We start from the raw sequence: 15,017 nt of genomic DNA on the forward strand, positions 1-15,017 counted from the left end.
CTGGGATGGCAGCAGTCCACATATGGCTCACCGCCAGCAATTCTGCCTCTGAACGCATCCGGGTGGCCCAGAGCGCAAAGCAGGGCGAGTTCCCCGTGGCGTTTACGCTCGGATGCGGACGCAACCCCCCGCGGCCTCCTCCGCCCATCTCCAGACTAGAGTACACGTACGCCGGTGTTCCGTGGCAGACGTTGGACCAACTCGCGCTCTACTCTACACTCCATGCCGTAGGGATCGCATCGTTGCACTAAAACAAACTTCCTGCCCAAATCTCCACAAAAAACATTGGAAATGTTGACGGTTTGGTGCCGGCAGACAGCCTCCGACCGCTCAATGCCAGACAACTCCCCGCATCGCTAACGCTCTTAAACCACCCGACCCGACCGCCGCCGTCTTTGGGGTACGTCCGCACCTACGCTACCGACCTCCACGCGTCACGCCGGGACCGCAGACGGCAGACCCGTGCCTCTGTACGCTTTCCCGCGCACCGTCCTCTAGGGAAAACGCACTGACAGTCGGCATGCGCCCCGCTAACCCTTACCGCTCGGGGAGCGCGGCGGTCTGACACGTAGCCCTAAAGGAACGGCGCGTTGCAAGACGGTACGGCCCTCCTCAGATGAGCACGTTCCGTTAGGCGCGGGCTGAGAAATCGGCAGCCGGGCTTTAAGCGGAATCGAGGCGTCGCGACCGACGGCCTCCTCGGGCGCTTTTACTGCACACGCCCTTAATACAATGTGCGGCACCGTCGACGCCACGATAGTGTTTTTCCTTCGCGAGGGTGTTACCCTCGTCTCTCCGCAACCGCGGGGGACGTCAGCCTCCTCGCTACCCTCCATAAACCCTGCCTTTCCATCCGCAAAGTAACGGCGACGCCGGGACAGAACGCGAGATCCAAAAAACAAACGACCCTTCGCCTCTGCCGGTCCCAGCTTCGCGCCGTAAAAATTTCTCAGGGTCGACACCTTAACGTACGCGGCGGTCTACCGCCGCTAGACGGCTCTCGCGCCCGCAGACTGGTGCGTACCCCAAACTGTCTGCGGACGTACGTCACGACACCTACCCAGAAATCGACGAAACTACCTCAGCCTGCTAAGTATTCCCAGGCGAAAACTCAAATATCCAATCAAACTCAGCTACACGCAGCATAGCTTCCACGGTGATTTGTACCCATAAGCGACAGTTGAAAAGAAAAACAAATAAAACCCACCACACCAACACAGAGCAATGCAAACTGGAAGAGACATAGTTGCTCTGCTAAATAGTTCCTAAACACATGTACTCCATAACCTATGCAATACACAGCATCTGCACTTAGAGTGGCACCTCTTTCACAAGGTGTTGCTGCGTATACGTATAGCTCACATATGTAAGACACATCACGTCACCACGAGCCAATGACGCCAGCTTCAAAGTACCTTAACTAAATCGGTTACAGCTTACCACCCCCGTAACTCTCAGAGAGACTAGGACTATGTTTCCTTGTGGCAGTTTTCCCAAAAACCTAAACTTTTACCCCGACGCACGCCTATGAGATATTTTGTAATGTCAGTATGATGCCATTTCAAGGAAGGTTTATACATTTCCCACTGTGCAGTTACTATCATATCACGCTACAACATACCAACAACAGAACACGGAAGTTGTATGGAATAAGTACGCCCACTGCAAATTTGACAATAACTGTGTAGGTAAACTCTAGCACTACAACACTGCAATTGGTCAATTCCACTTAGTACTGTCATTCTCATATAGTTATTATATAGGTTGCACACATAACCAGAAGTGTGATTCCATACCTGCAACCTACCCAGCCAACATTCACCCTGCCTCACGCTGTAAGGTCCTGCGGGGACACCGGCTGCCTTTCCGTACCTGGCCTTCGGACCTTTCCGAAAGCTACTGCGATTCCATTATTGCTACATTTCCTTGCCAACCGTAGGCCGGGTGAGGCTTTTTCTTCACCATTCAATGGGCAATTGCATAGTATTGTTGCTCCACACTATAAGGCACCGCAACAGAAAAGAAAACCTAGAAAACCTATGCAATTCGCCAAAAACGCTACCCTGCCGCCCGTCACGCTGGTCGCGTACGGTTCCTGCGGAACTATGTTACGCCCCAGAATTGCAACTATAGGCGGTCCCCCGTCCGCCGGCGTTCCCGTCCCTACGGTTCTCGTCGTACCCCGTCGCCCGTGGGCGACAGCCCGTTCCCTAGGCCCCAGTCGATGAGCTCGCGTCACCTTTCCGACAACGCTCGCCACCCTCTCGCCGGAGCGGCGGTCGGAAACACCCCTGTGGCCGTAGCGAGGCCCCCTCGCGACTCTGCCGCGACACCGTCGGCGCCGCCGTGCGGTCTGCCCTCTCCGGGTCTACTGCCGTACGGCGCCCTCTGTCCCGCGGCCCGCCGAACCTGCCCTCGGCCGCCGAGGCCGAGCGGGTACCGCTGCCGCGACTTCATCGCGCGCACAAAAGCTCCGCCGAGACACCCGTGTCCGTATGACACCTTTCACTGCCGCTACCGCTTCTACCAGTTGCTTGGAAACAACAAAACTGGATTTCTACCGTTACTACCTAAGTGCCACAGCATAAAGCTAAAAAGGTCAACCCATAAAGCAGTCCTACGCCAATTGCAATACAAAATCCAACACAGATTTAATCTACCTCTGCTATTACCTTGCGTTACTACCACCGTCTGCCGACTCCTACGATTCCACATCGAACGCCTCCACTTATTTATGTACTGCTGACTGGGATAGGTCCCGTGGAAATTAACACCAGGCATCCCTTACAGTCTGTCCTACAGGTGTTGCGACACACTCAAATTTGTCCGTCAGAAGGAGTTTCAGTGGCTTAAGCTATGCCCCTGAACCCCGACACGTATGTTGTATGGGTACTGTGTGTATAGTACATGTCTGCCTTTTGGATGCCAGCTACATAATCTCAAAACGCAACGTCATACCATTTGAGAAACGCCTCCGTATGCACAGAACTACAATTAGAATTCTGTATGCTACCCCCTGATTTGAAGAACCACACAAAGAAATTACATTTTTTTTTTTTACTGTATCTTTAGCTGTGGATTGTGTGCTGTAAGCATGAGAGTCCGATTTTATTACACAGTTCTGCCAAATATAAAAGCTACAAAGTGGCCTCTGGACATTTTTTACATGATGGAAACTGAGTAAGAATGTCTTAATCAATTCGACTTCTTCACTAAGTTATCATTCAATTTTTGTTTCATGTAAGAAAATTTATGCGATTTTACTGCATATCCACATGCATACTCAATTTAAAGCTTTGAGTTTCATGCATGTAAACTACAAATACACGGTGGCCGTGGCTACCTAACTCCCCCGGCACTTCGTTTCCACGTCGGTGGCTCCAGCGAGTGCCGCACACGGACAGCCAGCATTCAATCTCTAAGGCCCCGCGTGAGGTTCTTCCTCCCTCGGTGCCGGTTGCCGGCACGCTACCTGCTCCTGGTAACTGCCGCCGTTTCCTTACCCCTCCCTCCCCTGAGGGTACGGACGCCTAGCCGTTACGACCGCCTCGCCGGCCGGGAGACCCCTGCGCGGCCTCGTGCCGTACGCCCAACCGCGTCCCTTACGCCAGCGGGCGGAACGAGCGTAGGCCGTCGGGGAACGCGCAGACGCCCGATGCTCGATCCCGACCCTTCCTCCGGGGCGCCCCTTCGCCTGGACGACGGCGGTTCCCCCGTAACCTCCCCTCCTCCAGCGGCCGAACCGTCGTCGCGCAAGTCATTTCCTGCCCTGACCGTAACCCTTCCAAAAACGGCAAACCCAAAACCGTCACGACAACTCCCTGCCCGTGCGTTACGCTCAAAACTTAGCGACGCCGGGGTCGCCGGACTGCGGGCCGCCCCCGCGGCGGTGGGTCCCTGTATCCGTATCCAAAGGCCCGTGTTCCGGCGGGAGGGGGGGCCGCTCGGTCAGATTTCCTGTCGTGGCAAGACGAACCTCCGCTCGACGCAACCGCCGACGGGGTGACAGTGGAACCCGCTCAGATGATCAAGTTACGAGGCACTTAACAGCGAAGGGGAATATAATACAGCTTCCGCCCGGGGGTAGTCCGGCTAGCGACCCGAATGGCAAGCGCCTCGGGGGAAGACCGAGGCCGGCAGTTGCACCATCTCCGCGTCTCATCATGAGACATCTAGAGACGCCTCTAGACGTGTCTCTAGATGACCGCTTAGACTACGGCCGTCCGGTACGGCGACAAGCAAACGTAGCGCAGCACCAAACCGCCCGTACGCGGTTACAGACACCATTCCGCTCGCACGCGCACGCAACCTCGAGCCAAAACCGGTGCATTGCCTACGGTGTCCTTTGCGCCACGCAGTACCCCTTTCAAATCCTTTGCCGCAGAGGTATTAGCCACAGTGCGCCGCGTGGATAGGTGCGACCCGCTCGCTATAGGTTGATGACAAAGTCGGTTTATTAGATGGCATATCCCGCTCGAGACATAATGGCCCTTAACGTGTGACTGGTAATGTTATGTAGCCGAGTAGAGAACCTTAGTACCCGACTAGAGAACCTTAGTACAAGTTATAGAGGTTGGTGTCAGGGTAGTTAAAAAAAACTATATGCAAATTGTAAGGGTAAGACATCCTACCGGCAGCGTGCCTACGTCTCAAGTCTTGTATAGTCCTTTGGTGGTAAACCACCACAACGTTCTCCCTTTCCGTCGTATTGACGCGCGCTACCGTGGCGAACGCTACAAGCCCCTCGGTACCCACCGCCGCCTAAAAGTGCCAACGCGCACCCAGATCGACGTCGCTACCTAAGCTTTGCCGTCACGCCTACATGCCTCAAAACCCTGCCATAACTGACATCTACCTGTGCAGTTGCCAAAAGTCAAATCGAGAGAGAACGAAAACTAACCGTGGGAAGACCTTAAAAGACGCGACCTGCAGCCCAACACTTAATATCAATACAACATCCAAGTAGATGATTCAATATGTTCTATATAATTGTTATATATAAATTAGAATTATACCCACATTTAATGTTAGATAATAGGTAAACAAATTTCTTATATCTGTGTATCTTTGTAAATGAATGATATAGCACACAATACATAAAAATTAAGTGGGTATTTTAGGCACATTGTAATTTTGTACATGTTGTGTGTAATCACATGTAGTAGTTACAATACTTACTATACACACACACTGTTCACTAAAATATATACAATTGCACTGTTACTACAGCGTATGGCAGGCATCTACCAGGCTACGGTTCATGCGAGCCGCTAAGACTAAGAACATATTACATGACATCTGTACTGAACGTTAGTGGCTCGCAAAAACCGTCGCCTGATAGATGCCAGCCAAACATACTACTGTATAATTCCACGTATAAAGGTTATACTACTGTGTATCTGCATTGAAAATTTGGCATACTGTACAGAACTACATATACACGTCATAGATATCTATAAGACAAAGTTCCCTACTTTTACCCTTTACCTTACCAACCTACCGCGCGCAAGGCTTGCGTCTGCCTAATTTTACATCTGCGTCGCTCTAAAGGGGTATTGCCGACAAAGGCGACATGCCTTGAATGTATATACAAAATGACTCAAATGGGACCTGACCCTAGCAGGTCCGGACCTGGGTGATACGCCAAGAGAAACCACTATTCGACATCTAGACGTTACAACCCATTTCCTAGGTGACCTCTTTACTGCCTTTCGGTTCCACACGCTTTGGCGCCGAGCCGTGACAATACCATGGAACCCAACGCGGCCGTGACGTCGCTAGAGAGGTTCCACAACTTTTAAATACGTGGAGATACAGCATAGGATAACGCAGCACTTCTCCTACCGATATGCCCGTTTACATCTCCGTATCAAAATGCCATACCTAAAACGGGGACGCCGACCTGAGAGGCGCCGGCCAAACACCACAGAGGACCGTGCTGCCATCCGGCGAGACCTGGACGGGCTGGAGAGCCGGGCCAGGAAGAACCTCGTGAGGTTCCACAGGGAAATTTGAAGGGTCCCGCACCCGGGGAAGAAGACCGTCAGGCACCGATACAGGTTGGGCGTGGACCCGCTGGAGACAAGTTCCGAAGAGAAAGATCTGGGGGCCCTGGCAGACAGCAAAATGACACTGAGCAAACAGTGCGCTCTTGTAGCCGGGAAGGCCAATGGGATCCTGGGCTGCGTAGGGAAGAGCGTGGCCAGTAGGTGGAGGGAGGACATTCTCCCCCTCTGCTCTGCACCAGAGAGGCCACAACTGGAATACTGCGTCCAGTTCTGGGCTCCCCAGTTCAAGAGAGACAGGGAACTACTGGAGAGAGTCCAACAAAGATGATGGAGGGATTGGAGCATCTCCCTGACGAGGAAAGGCTGAGAGAGCTGGGGCTCTTTAGCCTGGAGAAGAGAAGGCCGAGGGGAGACCTTATCTATGTTTACAAGTACCTAAAGGGTGGGCTGAGGGAGGAGGGAGCCGGACTCTTTTCAGTGGTTCCCGGCAATAGGACGAGGGGAAACGGGCACAAGCTGGAACACGGGAAGTTCCACTCAAATAGGAGGAGAAACTTCTTTCCGGTGAGGGTGCCAGAGCCCTGGAACAGGCTGCCCGGGGAGGGTGTGGAGTCCCCTTCTCTGGAGATCTTCCGGCCCCGCCTGGACGCGGCCCTGAGTGATGTGCTCTAACACGTTCTGGGCAATCCTGCTTCGGCAGGGGAGTTGGACTAGATGATCCCTAGAGGTCCCTTCCAACCCTACAAATTACTGCACCTTTCACTTAATTTCACTGAATTTTTTAAACCATAACACCGGGAACCATATTAAGGGTATCCCACACAGAAGGTATGCACCTGACAACGTTAACATCAAAGCGCACTGATGCGTTGTAACACCTCGTATAACACACTTTGTTATCGGTGTCAGCACTCTCCTAAAGCTTACACTTCGTACTCCACTACAGGCTCATTTCCTCAGTTAGCTTTCGATGCTGCGATGCCGCTACCTGGCGGTCACTGGACCCGCGCCGTCCCGGGTCCTGCCCCTGCTGCAACGACAACTAACCTGTCCCTATTCCGTGCACGTCTGCGGTTCCATATCGCGACGCGTCACGCCCTTCCCCAGTCGGTTACTGCCCGTCGTACCTATACTCGCGCAGAACCTAACGTGCTTCCAGAACATCAGGTACGCCTTAAACCATTCCTCGATTCATAAGCACGCGCCGCTATTAGAGCTCCAACAAGTCTCCTTACGTTTCCCTGATTTTCGCCATAAACTATCGACAGATGCTTCACCAGAAAAAAAAAAACACCCCGCTGAAGGACAGCGAGTTGCTTGACAAATACAGCCATAAAACACGGTCAACGCACGAGCGTCACACCAAAACCTGCACGTATCTGCCATTACGACAGACTCGCTTAATAACACTCACGCTCACGTAGCACCATTTCTTGGACGCGGTTGCCCGCTTTCAACTCCCTGCATACCTAGACCGTCACGCCGCCCAGACTGCGCGTTCTCCTACGTAACCTTTAGGCCTCCTAACGGTACAAATACGGAAGCGTCTCTACACTTACTGTAACTGTTCATCACCTAGCGTGTCCGGGAAACCTACCTGTAAGTTTAACACCCGCACGACGAGTCTGTCGCCGTGACCTCCTCCCGCTCCGCTGCTGCTATTACGTGACATTTGGATTATCCCTTCCTTCCAGACACGGCACCATTGGGAACGCTTGTCGTTACTGGTTTGCGTCAAAGCACTTTGCGCAGCCAAAAAACGGAAGCCGACAGCGGTACTTGGGCAGGTCTCCTATCGCTTCGGCGTGCGGCTCCCGTCCCTCGGACTAACCGCGGTCCTCTCGCTAGAGCTGACGCGCCTACGCCGGCTGCCCTTCCCTGGCGCCATGGGGACGCGCCACCCTGCGTCTTCCCCGCGACCCGGCTCAGTTCCGCCGCCGCCCCAGTGCTAGTGCTGAAAACTACCGCTACGCTTTGCCGCTAGCCTTTAAAATACTCAGTTCTGAGTAAGGTGACGTTTCTATGACCGTAGGCACGGTGGCTGCGGATAAGGCGAAGGTACGGTTACCCCGCCTTTGGCCACCTACTGCTACACTTAACTACAACCACTCGTCGCAAAACACACCCTGTGCTACGCAGACACCCCACGTTACAGGTACGTGTACGCGTTACCTGTGACATGCCAGTCCTCTTACGTACGCTGCGTAAGACTTACTGCACACCGCGTCCCTTGGCCGGTAACGCCTCTACCCTTTCCGCAACCGACCGCTCGCAGCTACGTGTGGCGCCCAGAACCTTAGTACCGTGCGTGATAACTACTACCCTTCCTTTCTACCCCTCGCAAGTGCCAGACGTTGCGATGACTGCCCGTCCCGTACTGAGGAGAGGAATTAGCTCCCCTTCGCCCTAGTCGTTCCGCGGCTCGACTGCGATGCCGGTCATTGCTGATTAAGCTTCCAAACCGTTTCTCTTTCTCTAGTAAAGCTCGTATCCCGACGGTGTCGGCATAACAAAACCTAAGGACTCATACCGGCACATAGATACCGAAACGTCTTCTGAAACGTCTGCGTCTTCGTGACCGTCCGCGCCTGTGGGGACGCCGCCTAGACGCATCTAGAAAGTTCAGTCGATGGTAACTGTGTGCTCGGCTTAGGCAAATTTCTAGTGCGCGGCAGGTACGCACGATTCCCAGGTGTGACACCCAAATGCGAGTAACGCAACCGCTTCACAGAATTTCACTGAATTTCACTGAATGTTTTTTAGAGTTGGAAGGGACCATACAGATCATCTAGTCCGACTCCCCTGCTGAAGCAGGATTGCTTAGGGAATGCACTTCGATACGCTTGCTCCATTACGTACCCTTTAGTAATAGAAACGGCTAAAAGACGCATTACGTGACTGCTCTATGGTGATCCGAGCCATCGGTGATTTCTACCGCCTACCACCACCTAGAAATACTCTCTCTTAAATAAATCAGAACCCATTGACTACCTTCTTAGCACAGAAGAGTTATTCACCTAACACTGCATTCCTTCTCGTATTACTGGGAGCGTATCAGAGAGGATGAAAGGGCGGTGATAGGAGGTTGTATCCGGTAACAGATTTTTTTTTTCCCCCCTACCGATACGATCGTTACCACGAGGCAAAGCCAAATAGTGGGGATTTCTTTACATAAACCGTTACGGCTCATACCCGCTACTCGCACAAATTGCTCCCCTGGCACCTCACCGGCGACCGTTTCCTCAGAGCTACCTACCCCTAGTACGACTACGGGAAAACGTATTTCCCGTTCCCGCCGTCGGGGAGGCTTTCGGTCTACGACGCGCGCCTCCGACCGGGTCTTCGTGTCGCAGCTGTCTACGTCACCTTACTGTCTGACCTTCTTTTTCGACACCGTTTATAAGTTGGTAATGACATACACGTGTTACTGCACGGTACCGGCAGAGACAACGGTCGGCTTCTACCCGCTCACCCTTACAAGTGTGGCGCCCCATCAAACCTTGTTCCCCGCTACTCTCTTACGAATGAGGATAATGGCTCCGCCCGCGACACGCTACGAGCCGTACCTGATGCTACCGAGAGGCACTCGCACGTCCGATGAGTTATTAACGGTGAAACGGTGATTTAACAACACCGGCAGTCAACGCGATAGAATGTACCTTGACATGGAATCTCAGCAAACACTCTTACTTACTACAGACAGAACGGGGTCAGACGAGCTGTCGGGGACAGCCTCCCATACAGTCGCCAGGTTCGGAAAGGAGCCCCTCGCTTTCTAAACTCGTTCTCGAAGAGGAGTCTAGGGGTGGCTGGATCCGATCCCGGTCCCGGACTCGGTCAATGGTTTCCATCTAAGGGATTATATGTGTGCAATCAACCCTTTATATTACTTAGCTAGGGTTTCAAAGTTCAGCGTGCCACTAGGCACGTACCGAAACTCCGTCGCGGCAAGGAATCTCTCAACCTCCAGCAGCAGAACCTTAAGCGAGCGTCCTAACAACGGGGGAGATCCTGGCGCGCAGCCCGCGGCTGTGCAGGAGAGCTGAAAGGGCTCTTGGCCTGTCCGCTGCTAATTGCCTAAGGTAAGAGACCTACAGTCGCATTCTCCTGGGGGCCAAATATCTCCGTCCCCACGCCAGACGGAGTTTGGGCCGCGTGGCCAGCCAGCCCCCAAACTCCAGGTGAAACTTATCACGACCGACGCTGCGATGGCCGCGGCCCGAGCCGGAGCTGGGGGGCCGGGGGGAAGAAGAGGGGGACCGCCAGGGAGAGCGCGCCGCCACGTTCTGTCCTCGTCACCCAAACTGTACGCGGCGTACCGCTGCTACCTTATCTGTCGCCACGTGCAGAAGGTGACGGTCTGCTCCTACGGTGCCCGGCGTGAAAATCGAACGTGCCCTACGGGACTGTGGCTTCGCAACCGATCCCACACGACGTTACGGTACCTGCCTGCTGAAATAGGCGCGATACGGCTGTACGCCGAGACGCGGGTTTACGTGTCCCAACCTCGCAATACGGCACCGTTACTCCACCCTCTGCATCTCATAACGACCGCTACGTTAGCTTCGATGACGCCGACGCGCGGTATTTCTCACAGATGCTGACGTCGCCTCAGTTCCTCATAATGCACAATACGACAGCAGGGCTACTTGCTACACCAGAAAAGGCACCTAGTGACGACGAGGCAACTCGTTTGTCGAGACCTGTTACCTACATGCGTGTTCCTACCTTCTGAAACGCCGGGCACCCTCGTGCCTATTACGGATTTCCCTCGACAAGAGTTGTGTCCGCCGCGCCCGGGGACCTGTGGTCAGTCAAAATACACGGCAAGTTGCTCTGTTTTACACCTCCAATTCTACAGTAGCGTTACCGAGTCAGACCGTCTCTGCGCTTACAGCTCGGCCTCTCCCGAGAGGGAGCGACGCTTCAACCTCCTACTGCACAAAACCAACTTATTCCCCGTGCGCCACCAGACGCTCTCAGCGTTCCCTGCCGCCCTCGCTTCTCGCGGTGCCGCTTTCACACCTACCTCCTCGGGGTCTTACGCAGAATCACGGCCGCGTTGCCTTCTCCTCGGCGCCGTCTCGTTCAGCTGCAACCTGTAAAGCGCCTCGTGCTGAAAAAAACCCTCCCTTCCCGGCCCCCTCGACTCCGTCGGCGCCGAACCCTCTCCAGCGACGCTGCAGACAGACCCGCGTCCCCGTCGTCCGCTCCGGGGTCGCCGCTTCCTTCCCTTCGGGGGACGCCTCTTCCCGGCGCGCACCTACAAACGTCTGCCTCCGCGGCAAACCCTTCTCCGCTGTCAACTGCCGCAATAAATACAACGACTCGCCGTTCGACGAGGCTTATGCCTTTCCCGGGACCTGTTGCGGAGGCCGCCCGAGAAACCTCGTCCCGGCAGACACCGCTTGGGAAGGTCCCGCCGCGTGACAAGGCTAAATGGATTTGGCAGAAAATAAACCCCCTTGCGTTCTAACACTCCTCACCGAGGTGGGAGGCTAGGGGCGGCTGGGTTTAAATTCTGAGTGAGGCCCAATTCACAACTGCATAATACGTGGAACTGTCACGATTCCGGATCCGCTAACGGTGCGCCGCACCGTCAGTCCTGCCGTGCTCGTGAACTAGCACGGCCGCTCTCTACCGTTTGGTCACGTTCCATGAGAAACCCAAACGGCTAGCGACTCAAGAAGTAGTGCGGTCTCTTTACACGACAGATATAAGGGTCCTTGTGGCTCGCCGGAGATAAATACACTGGCTGCGAAGCACCTGCAAGTAAAAATATTGACAATGGTGCAAAGGACGCGACGAAGTTACGAACAATACGGCCTGGCTATAAAGGTAAAAAGGTAACCCTCCAGAGAGATTTCTAACTTTCCCAAGGAAGCACTCCGTGTGCTCTAAGTCTTACCCGCAGGCGTTCCTACGCGGGGGGGAAGAAAGGCTCAGCCCGCCGACCCGTCCCGCGGATCAAAGGCGGTCTGCGATGGGGTCCTCCCTAGTATCCCCCCCTCTTTCTCGGGCTACTTTTATACTATTTCTTACCTGCAAGGTGGACTTTGAGTGACTCCAGCCATACATACCTTTATTATGCTTGGTGCAAAATTCTCTCGCCTCGCTTTTAAAGGCAGAGTTTGCGAAAACTTCAGGGCGCGGGCTCAAGGAGGAGCGGTCGCACCTCGGAGGCGGGTAGCCTTCGGGCTGGAGGTGACTTTCGGTCTTACCGTGGCATTACGATGACCAAAGTTCACACAAAGGACAGCTTCTCGTCAGAAGTCGACGAACTGTTGGCCCTGGGTGGCAAACATGCAGCTTGTCAGTCCCGTGGGATCGTCTCAAACCCGCATCTGCTGCGAAATCGCAGAGCTTGGCCGTGCATTCCTCACTCCGCTCCGGCCTCCGCGTTGCTCTCCCAAGCGATATTGTTCGGGGAGTCACAGATGTAGCGGATTGCTCGCTTGACAGCCGCCGCCGCGTTCCACCCTCGAAACGTTTCGATTTTACACCTTTCCTTATTGTGTGAACAGCGCTAAAGGCCAGCAACGACAGAACAAGGGGTAATGGCTCCAAACTGGATAAAAGCAGATTTAGATTAGACATTCAGAATACGTTCCTTACCATGAGGGTGGTGGAGCACTGGAATAGGTTGCCCAGGGAGGTGGTCGAGGCCCCTTCCCTGGAGATATTCAAGGTGAAGCTCAACGAGGCCCTGGGCAACCTGGTCTAGTTGGGGGTGTCCCCGCTGACTGCGGGGGTGGGGGTCGGACTAGATGACCTTTGAAGGTCCCTTCCGGCCCAGCCGATCCTATGATTCTATATTTTAATCGCAATTTATATTTCAGTAATTATTCCACAGGTCCCGCTCCCCCCGTTCCGGGCCTCCGAGGTCTCGGCGTACGCCGACCGAGAGGCGTCCTGCCCCTGCCGGGGGTCGGCGGCCCGACGGCTGGCCCTGGCCTTGCCTTGCCTTAGGGTGATCGACATCAAACTTCCACGGGTCACCTTCTCCCTACAAAGGACCCAAGAAATACACCCCGTGTAAACCTGGAGCGCCGACCCCCGATACCCCACCGCAACCCCGGCGTCCCGGATGAACAGCGGTTTTCCCTGTCGTGGTTTCGGCCTAATTTACCAAAACCACACCGACAGAAGGCCCTTCCCCCTCCTTCCCCCTTCCCCCCCCCCCCAAAAGAAGAGAGAGGAGGAGAAAGAGATAAGGAGATTCAGAAGTTTAGAATGAACTAAACTACTTTAATGAGGAATTACTATTAAAATAAAAATAAAGAGGAAAATAATGAAATAGCTACAATATATACAAAACCGTATCAAGCTCCCAGGATGACAGTCACGTCACCGGCAGGCACTGGGGAGGTCCCAGACTGGAGTCAGCGACGGATGGAAACTGGATTCCGGCTCTGGAGTCGGGAACACGCGGATCGGGATCAAAGGCAGATGAACAGACGGAGTCCTCTCTGGACGTCGGCCATCGCAGGAAGGGGGCTGACCCTTTGATCCCTCAGCTTATACGCTGAGCGTGGGGCAGATGGGATGGAATACCCCAGCTGGTCAGGTTCGGGTCACCTCTCCCGTCTGTTCCTCCCCACCCATGTGACCCCTCTACGTTTTTTCCGTTTCCGACCCCCTAAGGGGGCAAATAACGAAATTGGCTGCCCTTGGTTGTTACAGCAATAAGTATAAGCAAGGGCCTCCCTGCACACCATCCCTTGGCACGGAGCACAAACATTGGGCTTATCATTCTGAGAACGAGCAGTTTTCTCCACAATATGCCGTTAATTTCAGAGAGTTAGAGGAGGCCTAGCTGGGATGTAAAGCTACAGAACAGAAAATTGGTTCGGTTTTACTTCAAACCGGCACATGCCCAATTCCTATTTTTTACCCCGCCTGTTCGCCCGCCGCCCCGCGCCTCGCAGAGGTTGCCCTACCTCTCCGGCGCTCTCGACAAAATACTGTCGCCTCCTTCGGCGCAGGGAACTGACCGCTACAAAGAAAACCATACACTCGCCCTCCGTCGAGCGTCCCATCCCCTTCCGAGCGTTATCATCGCTCGGAGTTCCCCTTCCCCCTCCAAACCCGACCCGTTCCTTTCCCCACCGTTCCCCGGCAGCGTTTCAAAGCGCCGCCGCGGTGAATGCCGACCCCTGCCCGTTATCACAGGAGGGCTGTCGGTCCCACCGGTGCCGTGGTACCTCCGAGCCGACCGCTTGCGCCCTCCTGGCTGCTTTCTCTCTCTCCTGCCTGTCCGTGGAGCGCGAGATGGCGGAGGGCGTCTGCCGTCCGGTCGCCGGCCGACCCGGCCCCGGGTGCGACCGAGATGCCGAACCGCCTCTGGGACACAACCTGCCCTCGTCCCCACGGGAGAAAAGCGATTTCAGAGATTCGTCACATATTAGCAACCCTATACTTTACGCTCCTGTGCTCCTCCACGGCGCAGAGGACGTAGCATCTACTACATACCGCTACCTACCACACCTCATCCCGTGCCCTGGAGACGTCACCGGCGGGCGCTACGGAGGTTCCAGACCGCAGACAGTGACAGACCACACAGGATCTCCGGATCTGGAGTCAAGTTCTGAAGAGAAAGATCTGGGGGTCCTGGTAGACAGAAAAATAACAATGAGCAAGCAGTGTGCTCTTGTGGCCAGGAAGGCCAATGGAATCCTGGGCTGCGTAGGGAAGAGTGTGGCCAGTAGGTCGAGGGAAGTCATTCTCCCCCTCTGCTCTGCACTGGGGAGGCCCCATCTGGAATACTGCATCCAGTTCTGGGCCCCCCAATTCACGAGGGACAGGGAGCTACTGGAAGAAGTCCAGCAAAGGGCAACAAGGATGATTCAAGGATTGGAGCATCTCCCTGATGAAGAAAGGCTGGGGCTCTTTAGCCTGGAGAAGAGAAGGCTGAGGGGAGACCTTATCAATGCTTATAAGTATCTGAAGGGTGGGTTGAAGGAGGATGGAGCCGGACTCTTTTCAGTGGTTGCCAGTGAGAGGACGAGG

This window comes from Numenius arquata, chromosome 20, assembly GCF_964106895.1.
Source record: "Numenius arquata chromosome 20, bNumArq3.hap1.1, whole genome shotgun sequence".
Classification (NCBI taxonomy): domain Eukaryota; kingdom Metazoa; phylum Chordata; class Aves; order Charadriiformes; family Scolopacidae; genus Numenius; species Numenius arquata.